At 55.6% G+C, this 23,243-nt stretch overlaps 1 pseudogene across 1 annotated transcript; it reads right to left on the bottom strand.

Annotated features, from left to right (window-relative positions):
• Window positions 1–12,358: 12,358 nt before the first annotated feature.
• On the bottom strand, window positions 12,359–19,656 carry LOC309584166 (olfactory receptor 14J1-like; annotated as a pseudogene). Its single transcript has 3 exons — window positions 19,585–19,656; window positions 19,241–19,353; window positions 12,359–13,248 (listed from the first exon to the last, which is right to left on the bottom strand). The product of its transcript is annotated as an olfactory receptor 14J1-like (transcript).
• Between the last annotated feature and the right edge of the window lie 3,587 nt (window positions 19,657–23,243).

Here is a 23,243-nt window from a genome sequence, read left to right as displayed (position 1 = left end):
GAATGCACAGTTTGGTCCCACCCCCAGAGGGCTAAAGTGGCACCCTGCTCCTGTCAGCAGCACAGGCTGGCAGGGAGATGGCATTGTAAGGTCTTGCTCCACTTGGCTTTCAGCCCAGTAACCCACGGGCAGGGTCCCTTCCCACCCCAAACCTGCCGGGGTTCTGGCAGGGACTCGCTTCCCTTTCCTTCCTCCCTCTGCTTCCAGCTGGGAATGTGCTGGGAAATGTCCAGCAAAGCAGCCTTTGCTGTCTGCTCTGGGAGCCCACCCAGCTGCTGGACCTTGTCCCCTGGCCCTGCACGGCTCCCGTGGGAGGCTCGGCAGGACCAGCACCCTGCGAGCCTCGGGAATGCCCCTCTGGGATCCACGGCACACCCTCCAGGGATCTGGAATTCCAGTTCCCAGCAAGGAGAAGATGTTCCTGCCCTTGAAGGCAAAGCTCTCAGGAAGGATTCAAAAGCCAAGTGCTGCAAGATCTTACAGTGACATTTCACTGCCAGCCTTCATCACCTCACCCATGCTTGTTTTAGCTGGTGGATTGGGAACAAAATCAGGGGAGGGCCTTTGGTGAGAGCTGTCCTGGGTCCAGAGAGACACTGAGAGACAAACAGAGCAGGCAAAGAAAGGCAGAAGAGGAAGGAGGACACAAATACAGCCAGCTGAGAAGGTGGCACTCTGGAAACCAGACCAGAACTGACTGAAAATGAATGTGACAGAAAGAAATAATGTGGAATTTTGATTTCCTATCAAAATACCATTTCCTGCCTTTCTCACAAACCTCCTCCTGCTGTCATTCAGCAGGGCTTTCACAAAGTGCTCTGCTCTGAGTGGATGTTCCAGGCTGCAGACACAAGGAAACCCGGAATGGGCTTCTTCCTGCTCCTGGGGAGTTTGACATCCTCACCTGAGGAGATGAGGAGGCAGCAGAAGAAAAGGGCAGCTGGGGTTCACCCTTCCACAGGAATAAGAGGTGGAAAGTCTCTCGTCCTCTCTGTCGCTGCTCCCACAGGGATGTGAAGGCTGATCCCAGACCCCCAAGGGTCACATTCAGGGCTGCCTTCCCACAATGCTCACCTGGAATGGAGGGGCAGCGTGGCAGCACCTGGATCTTGGACCACCCAGCTGCCCCCCAAGTGTGGAGGTGCCTGAGGAGGGCTGGGACGGTGCCAGGGACATCCTGCAGTGACACCTCAGCTGTCCCGCTCTGCGTGTGCTCAGTCCCAAACCTCACCCTGATCCTGACCTCAGTCTCACTCCACGTTTAGACAAACTCACAGTCCCGTGTTTAATCTCATCCCAGTCCCAGACTCGTCTAGCCCCAGACCCAATCCCAAACCCAGACCTAAAGCCAATCCTACATTTAGCCTTAACCCCAATCCCAGCTGTAATCCAAATCTCAGCCCTAACTCCAAGCCCAGCCCCAATCCCAGCCCCTTCCTAAACCCTCAGCCCCAAACCAAATCCCACGTTTAGCCCGAGCTGCAATCCTGGCTGCAATTCCAGCCCCTGCCCCAGCCTCCAGCGTTATCCCAAATCCCATGTTCAGCCCTACCTCCAAACCCAGCCCCAATTCAAAATCTAACCCAAACCCCAACCCCAGTGCCACATTTAGCCCTAACTCCAGCCTCAACACCAGCCCCAGTCCACACTCCAGTCCCACATTTAGCTCTGTGACCACCTCTGAGATCCACACGTAAGAATAGACAAAGCCCGGGAAGAGCCCTCTCTCCTTTCCGGAGCTGGGACCGCAGGATGCTGCGGGCCCTGCTGGGGCCAGGCCAGGCTGGGCCACGGCCATCCTGGAGCCGATGGGCCCTGGTCCACCCGCCGAACCCCCCCAGGGCCCTGCTATGTGCAGACGTGCTCCCCCTCTCCAGTGTGGCCAAGATTCAGCTGAAGCTGCCCTGCTGTCTGGCAAAAGATCATGTGAGCAACAGCGATAAGCGACATTCCAGCTGCAAGGCCTGGGTGACATTAACCCTTTTAGTGCTGTGAAGAGCTGAAAACCTGAGGGAAAAGAAAGAGGAGATGCTTAATGCTGAAATTCTGTTGGAAAGCTATGATGTATCAGAGTACCCGTTGTAATTTCATGAAGGCATGGGGGGTGGAGCATTCAACTTGTGCTTGAGAACAAAAGCACCTGCGCTGAGATAGGCAGATGCTGAAGCAGCTGTAATTTCATGAGAAGTTTGAATAGGGAGAGATGGAAGCGATGAGGACTTTTGCTCCAAATGGAAAAGGAGAAGACCTCAGTTTCTGGAGATGCTCCCAGAGATAGTCCTAGAGATGAAGATGAGGAAGACCCTTTGCTCCCAGGCAAGGAGAAGGGCCTCTGTTCTCAGAGATGGAATGCTCCCAGATATGGGTGAAGAGAACTTTTATTTCTGGACGGCTCAACCTTAAAATTGCACCCCAGTAGCTCAAGATTGGACCCTCGAAAGCGGTTGTGGGAAAAGCTGCAGGTTGTGGGGGGGGACTCTCAATGATGAGAGCAGAGAACCAACCCGGGCGGCTGTCTCGTTGTGATAATGTTTTCACAGCATGAGCAAGAGAGACTCCTCTTCCTAAATGGACTGAACAAGGTTATTATGGAAGTGGTAAACAGAGTGAACATCTCAAGGGTCGTCTTTTTACATTGTCAGTGGGAGAAGGGAGCAAGGTGGGGGGTGGGGGGGAGGAGAAGTATTCTGAAGGTGTGGTATGATTTTTTTTCTTCTTTTAGGTCTGTTCATAAACTTGTTTATATTCTTTCAAGTTTGGTGCCTGCTTTGCATTTCTCCTAATTCTTCTCTCACAGAAGGTAAACAGTAATGAGTATTTTGGACCAAACCACTACACACCTTTAGCCCTGACCCCAGTCCCAGCTCTAAGCCCACCCTCAGCCCTGCCCCCAGCCCCCTCTCAGCCTAATCCAGCCCAAATCCCGGTTTCAGTGCAACCCCATCCCCACCCCATTCCTGGCCCCGCCCCTGCCTGAAGCCACGCCCACCCCATCCCTCTCAGAACCTGCGCCCTCTCGGCCAACCACATTTCTTTCTCATCTTCTTTGCTCCGCCTCTCATTATTTGTACCTCGGCATCCATTGGCTGCTGCCACGGGGGGCGGGGCTCCCATGCCCATATAAAGGGGCGATCGTGGCTGTTGTTTAGTGCGGGATCCGGTGCTGCTGCGGCGCAGAGGAGTGGGGAGAGAGGAGCGGAGAGTGGTGAGTGGTGTGGAGTGGACAGAGTGCAGGGATGAGAGCCGAGTGGAGCAGACAGAGCCGAGCAGAGTGGGGAAAGCTGACCGGAGCGGGGAGAGAGGAGAGGAGCGGAGTGAGCAGAGCAGAGGGGCGAGAGCCAAGCCGAGTGGGCAGAGTGCAGTGGAGTGGGCAGAGTGCAGGGGTCAGAGCCGAGTGGAGAAGACAGAGCCGAGTGGAGCTCCGCGCCCTCGGCCCCGAAACGTGTGAACCCCACGACCAGCTCAGGCTGGAGGGTGTGTGGGTGTTTGGGGGGAGGTGGGAGCGGTGCCCGCCCCCGTGGGCCCGATCGCAGCACGATGTGGAGGGGGAGCCCCAGCCCAGCTCCCTCGTGCCCCAAGCCGCCGCTGCGCCCCGTGTCGCCGTCACCGGTAACGGGTGCGTGGGCCAGACATCAGCGGCCGCAGCGAGCAGAGCGAGAGGGACGGAGAGCTCCCTCCCCGAGGGCACGGAGACAGAGAGCCCCATGCACCCTCACATACGGGTGGAGGACAAAGGACACCCCCAGCTCTCCCCAAAGGGGAGAAGGACAGAGACCCCCTGGCCCAGCCAGAATGGAAGTGGATGGACACCACTGCGGTTCCCCTCATGGTTCCCCCAAGGGTGAGGAAGATGTAGACCCCCTTGGGCTCCCTAAAGGGGAAGATGACAGAGACCTGCCCGTGGCCTTTCCCCTGGGCAAGAAGGATGGAGACCACCCCTGCCCCCCCAAAGGTAAAGAGGATGGAGACCACCCCCAGACTCCCCCCTAAAGAGGAAGAGGATGGAGGCCTCCCTGGGGCAAGAAGAACAGGGACCACTAGGGTTGCCCCAAAGGTAAGGAGGAGGCAGAATCCCCAGGGCGACGAGGAGAGAGAGCACCCCTGTCCCCCTGCAAAGATAAGGAGAATGGAGTCCAGCTACTGTCCCCCCAAAGGAAAGGAGGATGAGGATGCTTTCGCCCTCCCAAGTGGGAGGAGGACAGAGATAACCCTGGCCCCACATTTGGGATAGGAGCACAGCAATCCTCCCCAATCCATCCCGTGGGAGAGGAGGATGCGTGGCCCGGGGTTGTCTCTGTCCCTCTCCTACCTGGGGAGCCCTGGGGGGGTCTCCAAGCCGTTCTTGTCTGGGAACGATTGGGGGGTGGGAATGGTCTCTGTCCCTCTCACCCCACTCGGTGCCCAGTGAGGGTCTCTGTCCTTCTCCCCTTGGGATTCTCGGGAGGTGCTTGTGGGGCTTTGGGGGTGTCTCTGTCCCTCTCACCCCAATGGTGCTTGGGCAGGGTCACCCCAGGGGTGAGAGGGACAGAGACCCCCCCGGCCTCCCCAGGTATGAGAAGGTTGGAGAGCCCCTGAGCACACTCAGCAGTGAGAGGGACACAGAGCTCCTGCTCCCCAGTCCCATAAAAGCGTTCCCTGGGGTGAGAGGGATGGAGATGCCCGAGCATCCCCAAGGGTGAAAGGGACAGGGACACTGCCTCGGGAATGCCCTGGAGTGAGAGAGACAGGGACAACCCCTTGGGAATGCCCTGGGGTGAGAGAGACAGAGACCCCTGGAGTATCCCCTGAGCACCAGACAAAATAGACTTGGCAAAAATCAAACTTAACTCTACCTAAAATTCTTGGAGGAATGTTTGCTCTTCCCACAAGTCACTTGTGATGAAAACACAAACAAACCCCAAGCATGAATGAACCGACAGCACAAGCAGTTTTGGTGGCAATTCAAAGGTCCAGCGGTTCCCACACAGCTCCAGCTCAGCTGCTGGCAGGTTCCTGTAAAAGAAAAGTGAAAGTTCAGCCCAGTAGAGATGATTTAAAGGAAGGATAAACTCTGTGTAGCTGTCACAGAGGTGACAGGGATGAAGGGAAAAATGATTCTCACATTTGGCAAAGGCCCCAGTCTGTGAAAGAGAAAAGGGGAGAGAGCAAGGGAGGGACAGGGACAGAGACCTCCCCTGGGGAGGGGCGAGTGTGACACTGTCCCCTGTGTGTGTGGCCTTCCTGGGGTGGGGGTTTCACACCTGAGCCAGTCTGGGTAAGGGGGGTGGTGTTCACTCCCCCTGGGCAGGGGTTACCCCACACCCCCAAACTCTCCTCCTACCCCCTTGGTTGGGGGATGGGGGTGCAAACCTGGCCTCAGCAAATGGGTCTGGGGGCTGGGGCCTCCCCCAGCCAGGGCTGATTTTCAGGACAGCCCTGGCCTTGGCTTTCTGGTGGATTCATTCTCCTCCCTCAGCCTTGTTTCCTTCTCCCTAGACCTGAGATCCCTGCGTAAGAGTCCCCTTTCCCTGATCTCAAGGTCCCTTAGCTCAAGGTGCAGCCCAAAGTTCCCCTCAGGAGGCACATTCAGGGACGGAGGGGCTTGGGTGGTCACAGCTCCTTTATACAGTTCTGCCATAATGGGCAAAAAGCCCTTCCTGACAAAGTTTCAGCCGTGAACCACAACATTTCAGTCTCTCGGCAGCCTCCAGAGCATCCCCCGTGTTGCCAGATGGAAAATCCTCTGTGCCAGGTGGGCTGCCACAAGGCTCATTCCTCAAACCTGTCTTGGGGCTGAGTCAGGGATGCAGTATCCCATGATGGTTTGTGCTTAGCGGGTGAGAAACTTCTGTTCTCGTGGTGGTGTTTGTACTATTCTGCTCTCTTTGTATTTTATAGTAAAGAGCTGTTCCTCCTTCTCCTGCATTTTTGCTTAGGAGCCCTGTAATTTTGGAATTGAATCCAAGGGGATCATCGGGGCACTGCTGGGTCTCATGAAACCAAGGGGTCAGTGTGATTCTGAGTGGCCCCGTGGATCCAAGGAGACCTTTGTGCTCCTGCAGGTCCTCATGGAATCGCAGTGTCCATTGTGACACTGCTGGGCCCCGTGGAGCCAAGGACACCTTTGTGACACTGAGGGGCACATGGAGCCAAGGACACCTTTGTGACACTGCTGGGGCCCCATGGAACCAAGGACACCTTTGTGACACTGCTGGGCCCCATGGAACCAAGGACACCCTTGTGACACTGAGGGGCCCCGTGGAACCAAGGACACCTTTGTGACACTGAGGGGCTCCATGGAGCCAAGGACACCTTTGTGACACTGTTGGGGCCCCATGGAACCAAGGGAACATGGAACGGCTCTGGCTGGCTCAGCCTCCTGGTGGCCACCTGACAGCTCCAGCTGATCTTGGAATGTTGAGAGTCGCTTCTCATCTGTGCTTTCCTTCCTATGGAACAGATCCATCCTTCTCCTCCAGGGGCCCATGGCCAAAACTGAGATTCCTCTTCCAAATTTCTGTGTATCCAAGGACTGTTCCCAGATGAAACCTGCCAGGACAATCAGATCTGCCTGCCTTGGCCTCCCAGGGACCCCCTCTCCTCTGCCTTTGTGACACTGAAGTCTGTTTGGTGTCAGGCTGTTCCGCACGCAATCCCGCTTCCTTCGGGGCTGCTGTTGCCCCTGTGCCCACTGCCCCCCAAAAGAACAGGCTGCCCTGCGGGGGAACAAACGCGGCTTCTCCTGGGGAAAGCCTCAGCGAGGGCTCAGTTTGCCGTTGGTCATTGCGGTGACTGCAGGAAAGGGGCACCCCACCATGGGGCATTTCTTGGTCAGCTCCAGACATAAAGAGTGGGAAACTGTCTGAGACTCGGGTTGTGGCCTCGAAGCCGCCACTGTGGTTTGCAGGGATCTGCAGGGTGGCACGGTCCTGGCTCTGCCTGGGAGCGCTCACTTTGGAGGTGGTGTCAGATCTGATGGGGACAAGGGGTACCCTGTGGGGCTAGGGGTGGCCTTGAGAGTCTCCATGGCACTGAGGGGGAGCTCCATTGATGGGGGTTGGTGTCCTGGGCTGAGGGATTATAGGGGGTTGGGGGAGCGGTACCTGGCTAGGGGAATGCGTGGGGGGGTCAGCAGTGACCTCTCGGCCCAGTGTGTCCGCCAGAGCCACCGTTTCCACCCTGTCTCTTTCCCCATCCAAACAGTTCCTGTGCTTGCCTACATTTTTGGGAGTCTGTCTCCACGGCCATCATTTATCACCCGGGGAGAGCTCCTCCTTTGGGACAGGAGGTGGGTGCCCCCCGGTGTCATCCCTCCCCCCTCCCCCAGCCATCACCCCAAAGGTGCTCAGGGCCTCTGGGGAATGGGCAAAGATTCATTGGGGACAGGGGCAGGAAGACCATGGGGGTGTCCCCAAAGTGGGCACTGTGCGGGTCCCAGGCAGGGACAGGACTCAGTGGGTGGGAGGAGCGGGGCTGGGCTGGGCTGTGCTCAGGCTGGGGGGATGTGTCCGAGGTTCCCCGAGCCCTGTGGTGTGGGGGTGCATTGGGGGCCCCTCCGTGGCCTGTGGGGGTGCAGGAACCCCCACCCATGGGTGCTTTTGCTGCAGGTTCTGGGTTTCTCTGCTGTGCCGTGTGTCACAACAACTCCTCCAGCTGTCATTTTGTGTCACCGAGGGGCTGGATGCCACTTGCACGGCCATGGGGACAAGAGGAGAAGAGTGGGGACTGTCACTTCCGATGGAAGGAGAGAGAGTTCCACATTTTGACTGAGCCCCACGAGGGCCAGCACAAGGTGAGACCCCAAGCAGTGGCAGCTCAGCTCCCCATGGCAGGCACAGCCGTGCTCCCAGGGGCATCAGTCACCCCACTGTCCCCGATGTCCCTGCTGTCCCCTCTGTCCCTGCCATCCCCATGTCCCTGCAGATCACCGTGAACCAACAGAAAGCGCCGTGCACAGTGGACAATGGAAACATCCTATCCTCGGGCAGGGCTCTCAGGGTGTCAGGAGATGTCACCCTGGAGCTCTTGGAATGGAACCCACACGACTGGTGCTGGTATGGGTGGGGACCTGCAGGGGCTGGGGACCTCCAGCGGGACAGGGACTTCTAGGGATGGTTGTGGACCCCAGGAGGTTGAGGAGGTCCATGGACTGGAGATCCCCAGGGGCTCAGAGGACACACAGAGGTGGGGAACGGGGTGGGTGATGTCCCTGTGCCACGGCGGCCCTGTCCCCAGCTCCATGTGCCTCTGCTCCCCCTCACACATGGCTGCAGGTGTCAGGGACCCCTGGACAGGGTGGGAGGTGTGTCAGAGTGGGGGGTACCTTGGAATAGCCCACGTGGGTTTTGGGGTGGGGGGCACAGGAGGGTCTGTGGGCAGGCGGGAACCTGTGGGGTACATGTGGGGGCACCTGTGGGGGACAGGATGACTCAGAATGTCTCACAGTGGGGCCTGCTGGAACACAGGAGACCATAGTGAGGTTAGGTAACCCCATTGATCCAAGGGTCCAGTGTGACACAGAGGAGCCTCATGGAACCCAAGGGACCCGAGAAAGGTTATGGAACCTCATGGAACCATGGCTCCACTATGCCACGAGAGGGCCTAATGGAGCTCAGGAGACCACAGTGAGGTTATGGAACCTCATGGAAAAAAGCCTTAAAATGACACAGCGTGGCCTCACAGAACCCAGGATACCATAACCACTGTATAGAACCTCACGGAACCAAGGCTGCGGTGGGACACCAGCGGCTCCTCGTGGAACCCAATAGTCCACAGTGAGGTTTTAGAAACCCATGGAACCAAGGCTCTATAGGGACAAAGCAGGGCCTCACAGAACGCACGAGACCATTCTGAGGCTGTGGAATCCCATGGAACCAAGCCTCCAATATGTTTCAGCAGGGCATAACACAGCTCAGGAGACCACAGTGAGGTATTGGAACCTCATGGAACCAAGGCTCGGATTTGACACAGCGAGGCCTCATGGAATAAAAGAGACCACAGTGGAGTTCTGGAACCCAGTGGAACCAGGGCTCTACTGTGACTCAACGGAGCTTCATGGAACCAAAGAGAGCACAGCTGTGGAAAATGGGATTACATTTGTTGAAGTGGTTGAGGCTTATGCTCAGCAGAAGGCCCTGTGGGAAAGGACCCTCTGCGGGCTGGGCGGTTGGAAGTTGGGTGAGGGGTGAGAGGCAGCTGCGAGTGAGGAGAGAGTCGGTTGAGTGACAGTTGGCAGAGGGACTGTGATTGGCTGGAGGAAGGTGTGCACAGCATATGAGCGGGAAGCTGATTGGCTGATAGGACGTGTGGACCGCAGCACGGCAGCTGTGCCAGCCAATGGGTGCCCTTCTGCTGTTAAGTTCTGTTATGGTTCTTCAGTTTGGTTTCAGTTGAGAGGGTGGGTATAAAGAGGGGGTGATTTTTGGAAATAAAGGGATCTTCTTGGGACATACAAGGGGGTCTGTTGTCTTTGTTCCCCATTGCTGCAAATGGCTGGCCCGAATCGGGACCAATAAAAGTGGTGAAGGGTGTGCATCGCTCCGGTAGCGATATCCGCTGTGTTAGGAATTGCTTGACCGGGAAGAGTTCGGGGAAGGAACTCAAGGAATCCAAGTGCGCGCACCTCACCTATCAGGTGAGTAACCAGTGGAAGTAATATGGGAGGTGGAGTATCCCTGGACCAAAGAAGGAGATTGGACCTGTATGGCGGCTCCTACATCGGCAAACTACTGATATTGCTGATGTGAAATTAAGCACCCTGCTGGACTGGGTGTCCAATCACGTTAGAGATTTTCCCTTCAGTGGGCCCCTTCAATCAGAAGCCTGGCAAGCGGTAGGGCAGAGACTTTTTGAGATCGCCAGGGACAGCAATGCTGAAGCTTGCAGGCACCTCGCTTCTTGGGAAACGACCGTGGCGGACTTTAAGTGAAGTTGCGCGGATGTTGGCCATTACGCGGCCTCAGAAGCTGATTCCCCTGAGCCCTCAGCGCCACCAGGACTTGTATCCGATGAATCTGGCTACCCCGAGATTAACCCATCCCCTAGGGAATTGCTTTACTCGATAAAAAAATCCCTACACAGTTGGCCTCCTCAGCGCAGAACTCCCAGACCGTGAGCAAGCATCGGACTCCCTTCCTGCCCAGAATGATGACGTTGTAAGCCAGCAGTGGTGGAAGTGTGGGGAAGCCGTAATGGAGGAGGGTGACCTGGCAGTCGTTACTGCCTGTCCGGTTATATATGCGCCAAAGCAACGCCCGGCCTACAAGGAACTAGACTATAAAGTAATCAAAGAACTGAGGACGCTAGTAAAGGAAAGCGGCGTATCCTCCTGTCACATCCTAACTTACCTAGAGTCCATAAGTGCCACGTACGTCCTCGTACCTAATGATTGCAAAAGCATAATGAGAATGATCTTGACAGTGACGCAGTTTGCAGGCTGGCTCACCGACTACCGTGAGCTGTGTACTACCCAGGCGGAAGTGCTGCGAGACAGAAATCCACCCATCGTTGCTGCACAGCTGACCGGAGAGGGTCCGTACGCAGTCCCTACAGCGCAGACAGGCTATCCGCGTGACGTATATGATATCATCACCCGCCTAGCCCGGCAAGCCCTGCGGCGACTCTCGGGGATGGGTATTGATGCTAACGTGTCTCCTGCTAAGATCTTACAGGGCCCGGCGGAGTTATTTGTACAGTTCCTGGACAGAATGCAAGCCACGCTCTCCCGGAGAGCCGGTAACGATGAGGCCAGAGCTATTCTGTTGCAGCAGCTTGCTTTGTAAATGCAAATGAAGACTGCAGAAAAGCATTGCTCGCTGTTCATAACCCGCACACTTGCGACGTAGCAGATACGCTTTGAGCATGCCAAAAGGTGGGTTCTTCCACTCATGGAACCAAGGCTCTGATGTGACACCGCAGGGCCTATGTGAACACAGGAGTCCATTGTGACTCTATGGAATCTCATGGACCAAGGCGCCAACGTGCCACAGCGGAGCCTCATGGAACCAGGAGACCACAGCCACCAAATGGAACCTCATGCAATTAAGCATCCAGTGGGACAGAGCGGGGCCTAATGCAGCTCAAGACTGAGTCCATAGTGAGGTTATGGAACCTCATGGAACCAAGGCATAAAGTTGTCAGGGACTGAAATGGTTCATGCCTTAAACATTGCTATGAAGGAGTTTTGCCCATTCGAGCAAAAACTGTATCAAGAAGCTACAGCCACAGAAGCCCACCCCTCCTTGAAGATGCCTGACTGGCACTTTGGACTGGGAGTTCAGTCACAGAGCTAAGATAGAGGGGACACTATTGTGCAATCATCTCAGGTTCTAGGCAGAAGTAATCAAGGCTGAGGGAAAAGAACGCATCCACAAGAAAACCAAGCAGCACAAAATTATGCCTGGCTGGGTTTGGTGGGGAGGAGACCACAGTCCACAGAGGCCAGGTTTACACAGACTCCCCTGCCACTGAGGGGGGACGAGGAGCTTTCAGGTCTGTGGTGCTACCTCTGGTCAGAGGCACTGAACACCCATCCTCCCTTACACAAACTGGCCTAGCTGTGAAACCTCCAACACTGGAAAGGCCATATCCACGGGACATTCACATGAGAGGCAGCTGAGGAGGTGTCATAATCCATCAAAGACCTCCCAAAATGCTCCCAAAATTATTCCTGAGGCCTTTCTCCACAGGACTGCACACGATGCCAACTGATGCCCCAGACCCAGAGTCTGCTGCAAGAGACAGTGTCCAAGTGCCCTCCCCCAGGTGCCTTCTTTCTACTAGGCCTGGCAATGTTTTTGTGGCCCTGGTGTTCCATGAGGCCCCTCTCTATAACAATTGGCCCTTGGATCCATGAGATTCCATTGCATCACAAAGATGTTCTGGGTTCCATGAGGCCCCATTGTGTCACAATGGACACTGGGTTCCATGGGCTGGGAAGAGCAGAGGTGGGAAGAGGCTGGGCCATTGTCCCTGGCTGTGCTGCTGTGCTGGGAGTCTCTTCCCTCCAGCTGTGCCCACAGGCACTGTCCCTGCAGAGCCAGAGAAGGGCTGAGGAACAAACCTTGGACACACAAGTCAGGGCAGACCCTCATTTTTATTCAAATGCACAGGGAAGAAGCCTCCTGAAAGTCTTTGTGTTTTCAAAGAAAGGCAGATGTTCATGTAGAAATGCTAAGAGCAGTACTACAGGGTTTTATAAAAAATGGCATAACACGAGAAAAAGAAGAAAAGAAGGCACCAATGAAGAAATGGACAAATAGGAAAAAAAAAAAGCTGAGATTGTAAAGAGTTACATTCTGAAGGTTCTGGAGCAGAAAAGAGAGAGTTTATTCCTTCTGAAAAGATACAGTCATCATTTTCCTCAGGGATCCTTGAGCTCCTAGTTCCTCAGGCTGTAGATGAGGGGCTTCAGGGCTGGAGGCACCACCAAGTACAGAACTGGCACATCCAGGGATGGGGACGAGATGGAGGGGGGCTTCAGGTGAGCAAATGTGCCAGTGCTGATAAACAGAGAGAGCACGGCCAGGTGAGGGAGGCACGTGGAAAAGGCTTTGTGCCGGCCCTGCTCAGAGGGGATCCTCAGCACGGCCCTGGAGATCTGCACATAGGAGAAAAGCATGAACACAAAACAACCCAAAAAAGGAAAAGTACTAAAAGCAAGAAGCCCAAATTCCCTCAGGTATGTGTCTGAGCAGCAGAGCCTGAGGATGTGTGGGATTTCACAGAAGAACTGGCCCAGGGCATTGCCCTGGCACAGGGGCGGGGAAAATGTATTGGCCGTGTGCAGCAGAGCAGTGAGAAAGGTACTGGCTGAGGCAGCTGCTGCCATGTGGGCACAAGCTCTGCTGCCCAGGAGGGTCCCGTAGTGCAGGGCTTTGCAGATGGACACGTAGCGCTCGTAGCACATGATGGTGAGGAGGAAATCCTCTGTTCCAAGAAAGAAGACAATCAGAAACACCTGAGCAGCACATGCTGTGTAGGAGACGTGCCTGGTGCCCCAGAGGGAATTGTGCATGGCTTTGGGGACAGTGGTGCAGATGGAGCCCAGGTCGGTGAGGGCTGAGCAGGAAGAAGAACATGGGGCTGTGCAGGTGCTGGCCGCAGGCTCCGGCGCTGATGATGAGGCCGTTGCCCAGGAGGGCAGCCAGGGAGATGCCCAGGAAGAGGCAGAAGTGCAGGAGCTGCAGCTGCCGCGTGTCTGCCAATGGCAGCAGGAGGAAGGGGCTGATGGAGCTGCTGTTGGACACTGCTGTGTCTGGCCATGGGCACCTGTTCATGGAGAAAGGACAGTGACAAGTCAGGACAGGCTGCTTGGAGCCAAACCTGTGCCATTCCCTGCACACTGTCCTGCTGGGACTGCCCCACCCTTGTTCCTGCTCTGGGAAAACCTTCAGCCAGTTCCCTGCCTGAGCTCCACTTGTGCTGTGTGAGTGTGCCAGGAGCAGCCAGGCCTGAGCGTGGGGGCTCTCGAGGAGCCATCCCTGCCCCGCTGCCCTGGGTTTGTGGCCGTGTGGCAGAGGGACAAGGCTGGAGAGTCAGGATTTGTCAGTGCAATCCCTCCTAGAAAGGCTTGGTAGCAGTTTTACTCTCAGTTCCACAGGACAGGGATGCAGGAGTGAGTTTTTGGAAATGTTTTCCTACCCACACATCATTCCTGATTCTCTGAGGTCAGAAATCCCCAGCATTTCTGCTGCACTCCACATTTGCCACTGAGAGAGGTGAGAGGCAAAGGATTCCCTGTGGCTCAGGGCAAGCTGAGGGGCTGCATGGGCTTGTCCCCAGCTGGCCTGGGCTTGGCCCTTTGGCTGCAGGCAGAGCACAATCACACTCCCGGCTCACCCTGGGATAAACCAGACCCTGCCCAGAGCAGAGGCATCCCTGAATGTCTCACCCTCTCTAAAGGTCTCTGAGCAAGGGCTCAGCACCCCCTTCTGCCAGGGACACTCACGCTGCCCGTGGCAAACCCAGCAGCATTTCCTCAGCTGTGGCATGTCTGCACTTCCCCGGGGGACATTCAGGGGACTTGGAGAGGCTCTGGCACAGATTTGCACCCAGGAGGGCAGCTCAGAGCTTGGAAGGACACCGTGAGGGGAGCTCTGGGTGTACCCTCGATGGTATCTCAGGGAGGGAGGCTCAGCTCCTTCCCCTTTCCCATGGACTGCTTTGCCCACAGCCCCACAGGGCACAGGGAAGCTTGGACACCCCATTCCCATGGACAGCCCTGTCTGGCAGGAATCCCAAGGACAGAGCCTGGCTCAGCTGCTGCAGATCCCAGAGCCCCCCTGAGAGCACCAGATAGCAGTGACAATATCAGAGGAGTAATAATAATAACAATAATAAGGACAATAGCAGAGACTCAGAATGTTCTGTCATTCTGCGATTACAACTCCTGTTCTGCTTCTCTCATCCCACAACCTTCCCATCCTGCTCCAAGCAGGAAATTGAAACAGGCTCAGGAATGCTCCTGATCTTGACAGCAATCGCTGGCTTTCCTTCTTTTGGGAAGTGCCTCCGGAGCTGTGCCCAGGCTGGTCTGGAGCTGGGAGCAGCCCTGCCCCAGCCAGCAGCTCTCAGCAGCAGCACCTGCCCTGCTCAGGGTGGCTCCTTCCCCCCACAGCTCCTCCCCCAGCGCTGGCAGCAGCTCCCCGGGCCGGCTGAGAGCTGCCCCTGGCAGGCAGCAGAGTCCCTGCCCCAGCTCAGCGCCCTGGGCTGCAGGACCCTGCTCTGCAGGACAGCCCTGGGCACCCCTGGCTGCAGCCCCGGCCAAGACGTCACTGCTGTCCCCTCACACACATTCCCCTGGCCAGGTACAGCTCTCCCAACCCTCTATGGCCCCTGTCATAGGTTAGCAAGCATAGTCCCGGAAGGGATGTCCTTGCTAAGGGGTGCTTACAGTTTCCTCTGGGACCTGATAGAACCTATCAGCTGGCCAGTTTGAATATGGACAATTCTTTAAGCCACTTAAAGTTGTGACCGCCTCTGTGATACACACTAAAGAATAGACAAACTCCCCCCCAAGCTCTCTCTCGTTTCTGGTGCTGGGACAGGTGGCTGCGGGCCCCGTGTGGGGGCCAGCGGGCCCGGCCAGGCCCTGCTTGGGCCAGGCCAGGCTGGGCCACGGCCATCCTGGAGCCATGGACCTGTTCCAGCCGTGGAACCCCCCCCACTGCCTTGCCGTGGGCAGCCAGAGCGGCTCGGCTCTCCCCCCTCTCCACTGCGATAAGAAAAATTCAACATTCCAGCTGCAAAGCTGCAAGGCCAAGGTGAGATTAACCCTTTTTATTGCTGTGAAGAGCTGAAAACCTGAGGGAAGAGAGAGAGGAGATGCTTAAAGCTGAAATTCTGTTGTGAAGCTATGATATATCAGAGTATCCCGTTGTAATTCCATGAAGATATGGGGGCTGGAGTGTTCAGCTCATAAGCAAAAGCACCTGCGCTGAGATAGGCAGATGCTGACGCCGCTGTAATTTCATGAGAAGTTTGGACAGGGAGAGATGGAAGCAATGAGGTTTTTTGCTCCAAACGGGAAAGGAGAAAACCTCAGTCCCTAGAGATGAACCTGATGAGGACTTTTGCTCCAAATGGGAAAGGAGAAAACCTCGGTTCCTAGAGATGCTCCCAGAGATAGTCCTAACAATGAAGATGAGGAAGACCCTTTGCCCCCAGGGAAGGAGAAGGGCCTCTGTTTTTTGTTTCTGAACGGCTCAACCTTAAAATTGTACCCCAAAAAACTTCAAGAGTGGACCCTCGAACGCGGGAAAAACAATTGCTATCTGTGTGTGGCCTTGAACAAGCTGCAAGTCGGGGGAAGGGACTCACATGCAGGCAGAGAGACTCCTCTTCCTAAATGGACTGAACAATATTTGCAAGTGGGCAGCTGTCTCGTTGTGATACTGTTTTCATGGCTCGAGAAAGAAGGGACTTCTCTTTCTAAATGGACTGAACAAGGTTATTATGGCAGTAGTAAACAGACTGAACATCTTAAGGGTTGTCTTTTTACATTGTCAGTGGGAGAAGGGAGGAAGGTGGGCAGAGGAGGAGAGTTCTGAAGGTATGGTACAATTTATTTTTTTTTCCCCTCTTTTAGGTCTGTTAATAAACCTCCTTAAATTCTTTCAAGTTTGGTGCCTGCTTTGCATTTCTCCTAATTCTTATCTCTCAGCAGATAAACAGTAATGAGTATTTTGGACCAAACCACTACACTAAATTGGTGTTTCCGCCCGGGAGCAACCCTAACCCGCTACAGCCCCTCAGCCCAGGACACCAACCCCCATCAATGGAGCTCCCCATCAGTGCCATGGAGACTCTCAAGGCCACCCCTAGCCCCACAGGGTACCTCTTGTCCCCATCAGAGCCGACACCACCTCCAAAGTGAGCGCTCCCGGGCACAGCCAGGGCCGTGCCACCCTGCAGATCCCTGCAAACCACAGTGGCGGCTTCGAGGCCACAACCCGAGTCTCAGACAGTTTCCCACTCTTTATGTCTGGAGCTGACCAAGAAATGCCCCATGGTGGGGTGCCCCTTTCCTGCAGTCACTGCAATGACCAACGGCAAACTGAGCCCTCGCTGAGGCTTTCCCCAGGAGAAGCCGCTTTTGTTCCCCCACAGGGCAGCCTGTTCTTTTGGGGGGCAGTGGGCACAGGGGCAACAGCAGCCCCGAAGGAAGCGGGATTGCGTGCGGAGCAGCCTGACACCAAACAGACTTCAGTGTCACAAAGGCAGAGGAGAGGGGGTCCCTGGGAGGCCAAGGCAGGCAGATCTGATTGTCCTGGCAGGTTTCATCTGGGAACAGTCCTTGGATACACAGAAATTTGGAAGAGGAATCTCAGTTTTGGCCATGGGCCCCTGGAGGAGAAGGACGGATCTGTTCCATAGGAAGGAAAGCACAGAGCCCCAGAGCTCCGGGGGCAGATGAGAAGTGACTCTCAACATTCCAAGATCAGCTGGAGCTGTCAGGTGGCCCCCAGGAGGCCAAGCGAGCCGGAGCTGTTCCATGTTCCCTTGGTTCCATGGAGCCCCTCAGTGTCACAAAGGTGTCCTTGGCTCCATGGGGCCCCTCAGTGTCACAAGGGTGTCCTTGGTTCCATGGGGCCCAGCAGTGTCACAAAGGTGTCCTTGGCTCCACGGGGCCCAGCAGTGTCACAATGGACTCTGTGATTCCATGAGGACCTGCAGGAGCACAATGGTTTCCTTGGATCCACGGGGCCACTCAGAATCACACCGACCCCATGCTTCCATGGGACCCAGCAGTGCCCCGATGATCCCCGTGGATCCAATGCCAAAATTACAGGGCACCCAAGCAAAAATGCAGGAAAAGGAGGAACAGCTCTTTACTATAAAATACAGAGAGAGCAGAATAGTACAAACACCACCACGGGAACAGAAGTTTCCCACCCGCTAAGCACAAACCATCATGGGATACTGCATCCCTGACTCAGCCCCAAGACAGGTTTGAGGAATGAGCCTTGTGGCAGCCCACCTGGCACAGAGGATTTTCCATCTGGCAACATGGGGGATGCTCCGGAGGCTGCCGAGAGACTGAAATGTTGTGGTTCACGGCTGAAACCTTGTCAGGAAGGGCTTTTTGCCCATTATGGCAGAACTGTATAAAGGAGCTGTGACCACCCAAGCCCCTCCGTCCCTGAATGTGCCTCCTGAGGGGAACTTTGGGCTGCACCTTGAGCTAAGGGACCTTGAGATCAGGGAAAGGGGACTCTTACGCAGGGATCTCAGGTCTAGGGAGAAGGAAACAAGGCTGAGGGAGGAGAATGAATCCACCAGAAAGCCAAGGCCAGGGCTGTCCTGAAAATCAGCCCTGGCTGGGGGAGGCCCCAGCCCCCAGACCCATTTGCTGAGGCCAGGTTTGCACCTCCATCCCCCAACCAAGGGGGTAGGAGGAGAGTTTGGGGGTGTGGGGTAACCCCTGCCCAGGGGGAGTGAACACCACCCCCCTTACCCAGACTGGCTCAGATGTGAAACCCCCACCCCAGGAAGGCCACACACACAGGGGACAGTGTCACACTCGCCCCTCCCCAGGGGAGGTCTCTGTCCCTGTCCCTCCCTTGCTCTCTCCCCTTTTCTCTTTCACAGACTGGGGGCCTTTGCCAAATGTGAGAATCATTTTTCCCTTCATCCCTGTCACCTCTGTGACAGCTACACAGAGTTTATCCTTCCTTTAAATCATCTCTACTGGGCTGAACTTTCACTTTTCTTTTACAGGAACCTGCCAGCAGCTGAGCTGGAGCTGTGCAGGAACGGCTGGACCTTTGAATTGCCACCAAAACTGCTTGTGCTGTCGGTTCATTCATGCTTGGGGTTTGTTTGCGTTTTCATCACAAGTGACTTGTGGGAAGAGCAAACATTCCTCCAAGCATTTTAGGTAGAGTTAAGTTTGATTTCTGCCAAGTTTATTTTGACCAGTGCTCAGGGGATGCTCAAGGGGTCCCAGTCCCTCTCTCCCCAGGGCATTCCCAAGGGGTTGTCCCTGTTCCTCTCACTCCAGGGCATTCCTGAGGGGTTATCGCCTGTCCCTTTCACCCTTGGGGATGCTCGGGCATCTCCATCCCTCTCGCCCCAGGGAATGCTTGTGCAGGGCTGGGGACCAGAAGCCCTGTGTCCCTCACACTGCTGAGTGTGCTCAGGGGCTCTCCAACCTTCTCATACCTGGGGAGGCCGGGGGGGTCTCTGTCCCTCTCACCCCTGGGGTGTCCCTGCCCAAGCACCATTGGGGTGAGAGGGACAGAGACACCCCCAAAGCCCCACAAGCACCTCCCGAGAATCCCAAGGGGAGAAGGACAGAGACCCTCACTGGGCACCGAGTGGGGTGAGAGGGACAGAGACCATCCCCACCCCCTGATTGTTCCCAGACAAGAACGGCTTGGAGACCCCCCCAGGGCTCCCCAGGTAGGAGAGGGACAGAGACAACCCCAGGCCGCGCATCCTCCTCTCCCACAGGATGGATTGGGGGGGATTGCTGTGCTCCTATCTCAAAAGTGGGGCCAGGGTTATCTCTGTCCTCCTCCCACTTGGGAGGGCGAAAGCATCCTCATCCTCCTTTCCTTTGGGGGGAAGGTGGCTGGACTCCATTCTCCTTACCTTTGCAGGGGGACAGGGGTGCTTTCTGTCCTCGTCGCCCTGGGGGATTCTGCCTCCTCCTTACCTTTGGGGCAACCCTAGTGGTCCCTGTTCTTCTTGCCCCAGGGAGGCCTCCCTCCTCTTCCTCTTTAGGGGGGAGTCTGGGGGTGGTCTCCATCCTCTTTACCTTTGGAGGGGGTTGGGGTGGTCTCCATCCTTCTTGCCCAGGGGAAAGGCCACGGGCAGGTCTCTGTCATCTTCCCCTTTAGGGGGCCCAAGGGGGTCTACATCTTCCTCACCCTTGGGGGAACCATGAGGGGAACCACAGTGGTGTCCATCCACTTCCATTCCGGCTGGGCCAGGGGGTCTCTGTCCTTCTCCCCTTTGGGGAGAGCTGGGGAAGTTCTTCGTCCTCCACCCGTACGTGGAGGTGCGTGGGGCTCTCCGTGTCTGCACCCTCGGGGAGGGAGCTCTCCGTCCCTCTCGCTCCGCTCGCTGCCGAAACTGGTGTCCGGCCCACGCACCCGTTACCGGTGACGGCGACACGGGGCGCAGCGGCGGCTTGGGGCACGAGGGAGCCGGGCTGGGGATTCCCCTCCACATCGTGCTGCGATCGGGCCCACGGGGGCGGGCGCCGCTCCCACCTCCCCCCAAACACCCACACACCCCCCGGCCTGAGCTGGTCGTGGGGTTCCCGCGTTTTGGGGCCGAGGGCGCGGAGCTCCACTTGACTCTGTCTTCTCCACTCGGCTCTCATCCCTGTACTCCGCCCACTCCACTCCGCTCTCCCTGCTCCTCTCCCTCCGATCTGCTCCTCTCTCCCTGCTCCTCTGCGCCGCAGCAGCACCGGATCCCACACTAAACAACGGCCCCCGATCGCCCCTTTATATGGGCATGGGAGCCCCGCCCCCCGTGGCAGCAGCCAATGGATGCCGAGGTACAAATAATGAGAGGCGGAGCAAAGAAGATGAGAAAGAAATGTGGTTGGCCGAGAAGGTGCAGGTTCCGTGAGGGATGGGGTGGGCGTGGCTTCAGGCAGGGGCGGGGCCAGGAATGGGGTGGGGGAAGGGGTTGCACTGAAACCGGGATTTGGGCTGGAGTAGGCTGGGATTAGGGTTGAGAGGGGGCTGGGGGCAGGGCTGAGGGTGGGCTTAGAGCTGGGACTGGGGTCAGGGCTAAAGGTGTGTAGTGGTTTGGTCCAAAATACTCATTACTGTTTCCGTTCTGTGGGATAAGAATTAGGAGAAATGCAAAGCAGGCACCAAACTTGAAAGAATATAAACAAGTTTATGAACAGACCTAAAAGAAGAAAAAAAATCATACCACACCTTCAGAATACTTCTCCTCCCCCCCACCCCCACCTTGCTCCCTTCTCCCACTGACAATGTAAAAAGACGACCCTTGAGATGTTCACTCTGTTTACCACTTCCATAATAACCTTGTTCAGTCCATTTAGGAAGAGGAGTCTCTCTTGCTCATGCTGTGAAAACATTATCACAACGAGACAGCCACCCGGGTTGGTTCTCTGCTCGCATCATGTGAGAGTCCCTTCCCACGACCTGCAGCTTTTCCCACAACTGCTTTCGAGGGTCCAATCTTGAGCTACTGGGGTGCAATTTTAAGGTTGAGCCGTCCAGAAGCAGAAGTTCTCTTCACCCGTATCTGGGAGCATTTCATCTCTAAGAACAGAGGCTCTTCTCCTTCCCTGGTGTCCTGGCTTGCAGTGTATTCTATTACCATCCTCAGGAGCTGTTGAAACCAGGTGGGGCAGTGTTTCCTTGCCTCCTCCCCCCAGACTATCTTTCTGTTAATGGCCCATCATTGTCCTGCCACCTGACTCAGAGATAACTCCCTCCGGACTATCTTCTGTTAATGAGCCTAATCAACACTTTGCTTCATGACTCATTTCCCCATTGTGAGATGCTCCACCCACAGGGAGGAAGCAAGCATCCCATCGTGGATGTAATCTGGGACTCTGACCACCAGAGACAGCCCTTCCCACTGGATTTCCAGAGGACAGGAGCTACACAGCCACCATTGGAGTTTCTGAGGAAGAGCAGACTCTTTTACTACAGGATCACTGCTTCAGAGGACTGCAGCCACCATTCTACCAGACTGCTACCACCACCCTGCCTAACAGGGTGTCAGGTTGTACCTTGACTCTGTCAGTTTGACAGTGTTTTCTTTTACTTTTTTTTCCTTTTCTTTAATTTCCATTAAATTGTTATTCTGACTTGGTGCCTCCCACTGGTTTGTTTTCAAACTAGTACACCTGGGAGCAAAGGGTCTTCCTCATCTTCATCTCTAGGACTATCTCTGGGAGCATCTCTAGGAACTGAGGTCTTCTCCTTTTCCATTTGGAGCAAAAGTCCTCATTGTTTCCATCTCTCCCTATTCAAACTTCTCATGAAATTACAGCTGCTTCAGCATCTGCCTATCTCAGCGCAGGTGCTTTTGCTGTCAAGCACAAGTTGAATGCTCCACCCCCCATGCCTTCATGAAATTACAACGGGTACTCTGATACATCATAGCTTTCCAACAGAATTTCAGCTTTAAGCATCTCCTCTTTCTTTTCCCTCAGGTTTTCAGCTCTTCACAGCACTGAAAGGGTTAATGTCACCCAGGCCTTGCAGCTGGAATGTCCCTTATCGCTGTTGCTCACATGATCTTTTGCCAGACAGCAGGGCAGCTTCAGCTGAATCTTGGCCACACTGGAGAGGGGGAGCTCCAGAATCCCAGTGGTCGACCCCAAGTCTCACCAGACACCTTCTGCCACAGGCTCCAGGACAGACCATTGTTCCCGGCTGCAGAGTAGAGCACGTTCTTCACATCTGGTCCTGCCTTAGTGGGCCCAGGGCTACCACATGAGCAATTTCCTGCTTGATCTGGGCAAAGGCTTGCTGCTGTTCAGGGCCCCAGTAGAAATCATTCTTCTTATGGGTGACCAGGTAGAGAGGGCTCACGATCTGGCTGTAGTCGGGAATGTGCATCCTCCAAAAGCCTATGACACCTAGGAAAGCTTGTGTTTCCTTCTTGTTGGTCAGTGGAGACATCACTGTGATCTTATTGATGACCCCGGTGGGAATCTGATGCCGTCCATCTTGCCGTTTCACTCCCAGGAACTGGATGTCTTCAGCAGGTCCCTTGACTTTGCTCTTCTTGATGGCAAACCCGGCTTCCAGGAGAATCTGGATGATTTTCTCTCCTTTCCCAAATACCTCCGTTGCCGTATTCCCCCACACATAATGATGTCATCGATGTACTGCAGATGTTCTGGAGCCTCACCCTTTTCCAGTGCAGTCTGGATCAGTCCACGGCGGATGGTGGGACTGTGCTTCCACCCGTGGGGCAGTCTGCATGCCCTTCCAAGTGAAGGCAAACTGGGGCCTGCACTCTGCTGCCAGAGGAATGGGGGAAAAATGCATTAGCAGTGTCAATAGTGGCGTACCACTTGCTGCTTTGGACTCCAGCTCGTACTGGAGCTCCAACATGTCCGGCACGGCAGCGCTCAATGGTGGAGTCACTTCATTCAAGGCACGATAGTCCACAGTCAATCTCCATTCCCCGTCAGACTTGCACACAGACCAAATGGGGCTGTTGAAGGGTGAGTGGGTCTTGCTGACCACCCCTTGGCTCTCCAGCTCACGGATCATCATGTGGCTGGGAATTACAGCATCTCTATTTGTTCGGTACTGCCGGCGATGCACTGTTGAGGTGGCCATTGGCACTCTGTGCTCTTCTACTTTCAGGAGCCCAACTGCAGAAGGATTCTTGGTTAGCCCAGGCAAGCTGTTCAATTGCCTAATGCCCTCTGCCTCCACAGCAGATTCCAAAGGCCCACCTGAGTCCCTTTGAAATATCCACTCCGGAGAAAGTCAATGCCCAGAATACACTGGGCCCCTGGGCCAGTCACAATGAGATGTTTCTTGCACTCTTGTCCAGTTAGGCTCCCGTCGGCTTCAAGCAGGGTCAACTGCTGCGATCCCCCTGCCACTCCAGAAATAGAAACCGGCTCTGCCCCGATGTGTCACAATGGAATCAAGGTGCACGGCACGTCCATGTCAACCAAGGCTTCCTATTTCTGTGGTTCTGATGTGCCAGGCCATCGGAGCCACACTGTCCAAAAGACACAATTTTCCCTGGCCTCTACCTGGCTAGAGGCAGGGCCCCTCAAGTCCTGGTTATCATTC

Source organism: Coloeus monedula (genome assembly GCF_965178545.1).
Source record: "Coloeus monedula genome assembly, chromosome: 37".
NCBI lineage: Eukaryota > Metazoa > Chordata > Aves > Passeriformes > Corvidae > Coloeus > Coloeus monedula.
Note: the sequence above shows the minus strand (reverse complement) of the source record. Positions and strands in the feature narration are given on the sequence as shown.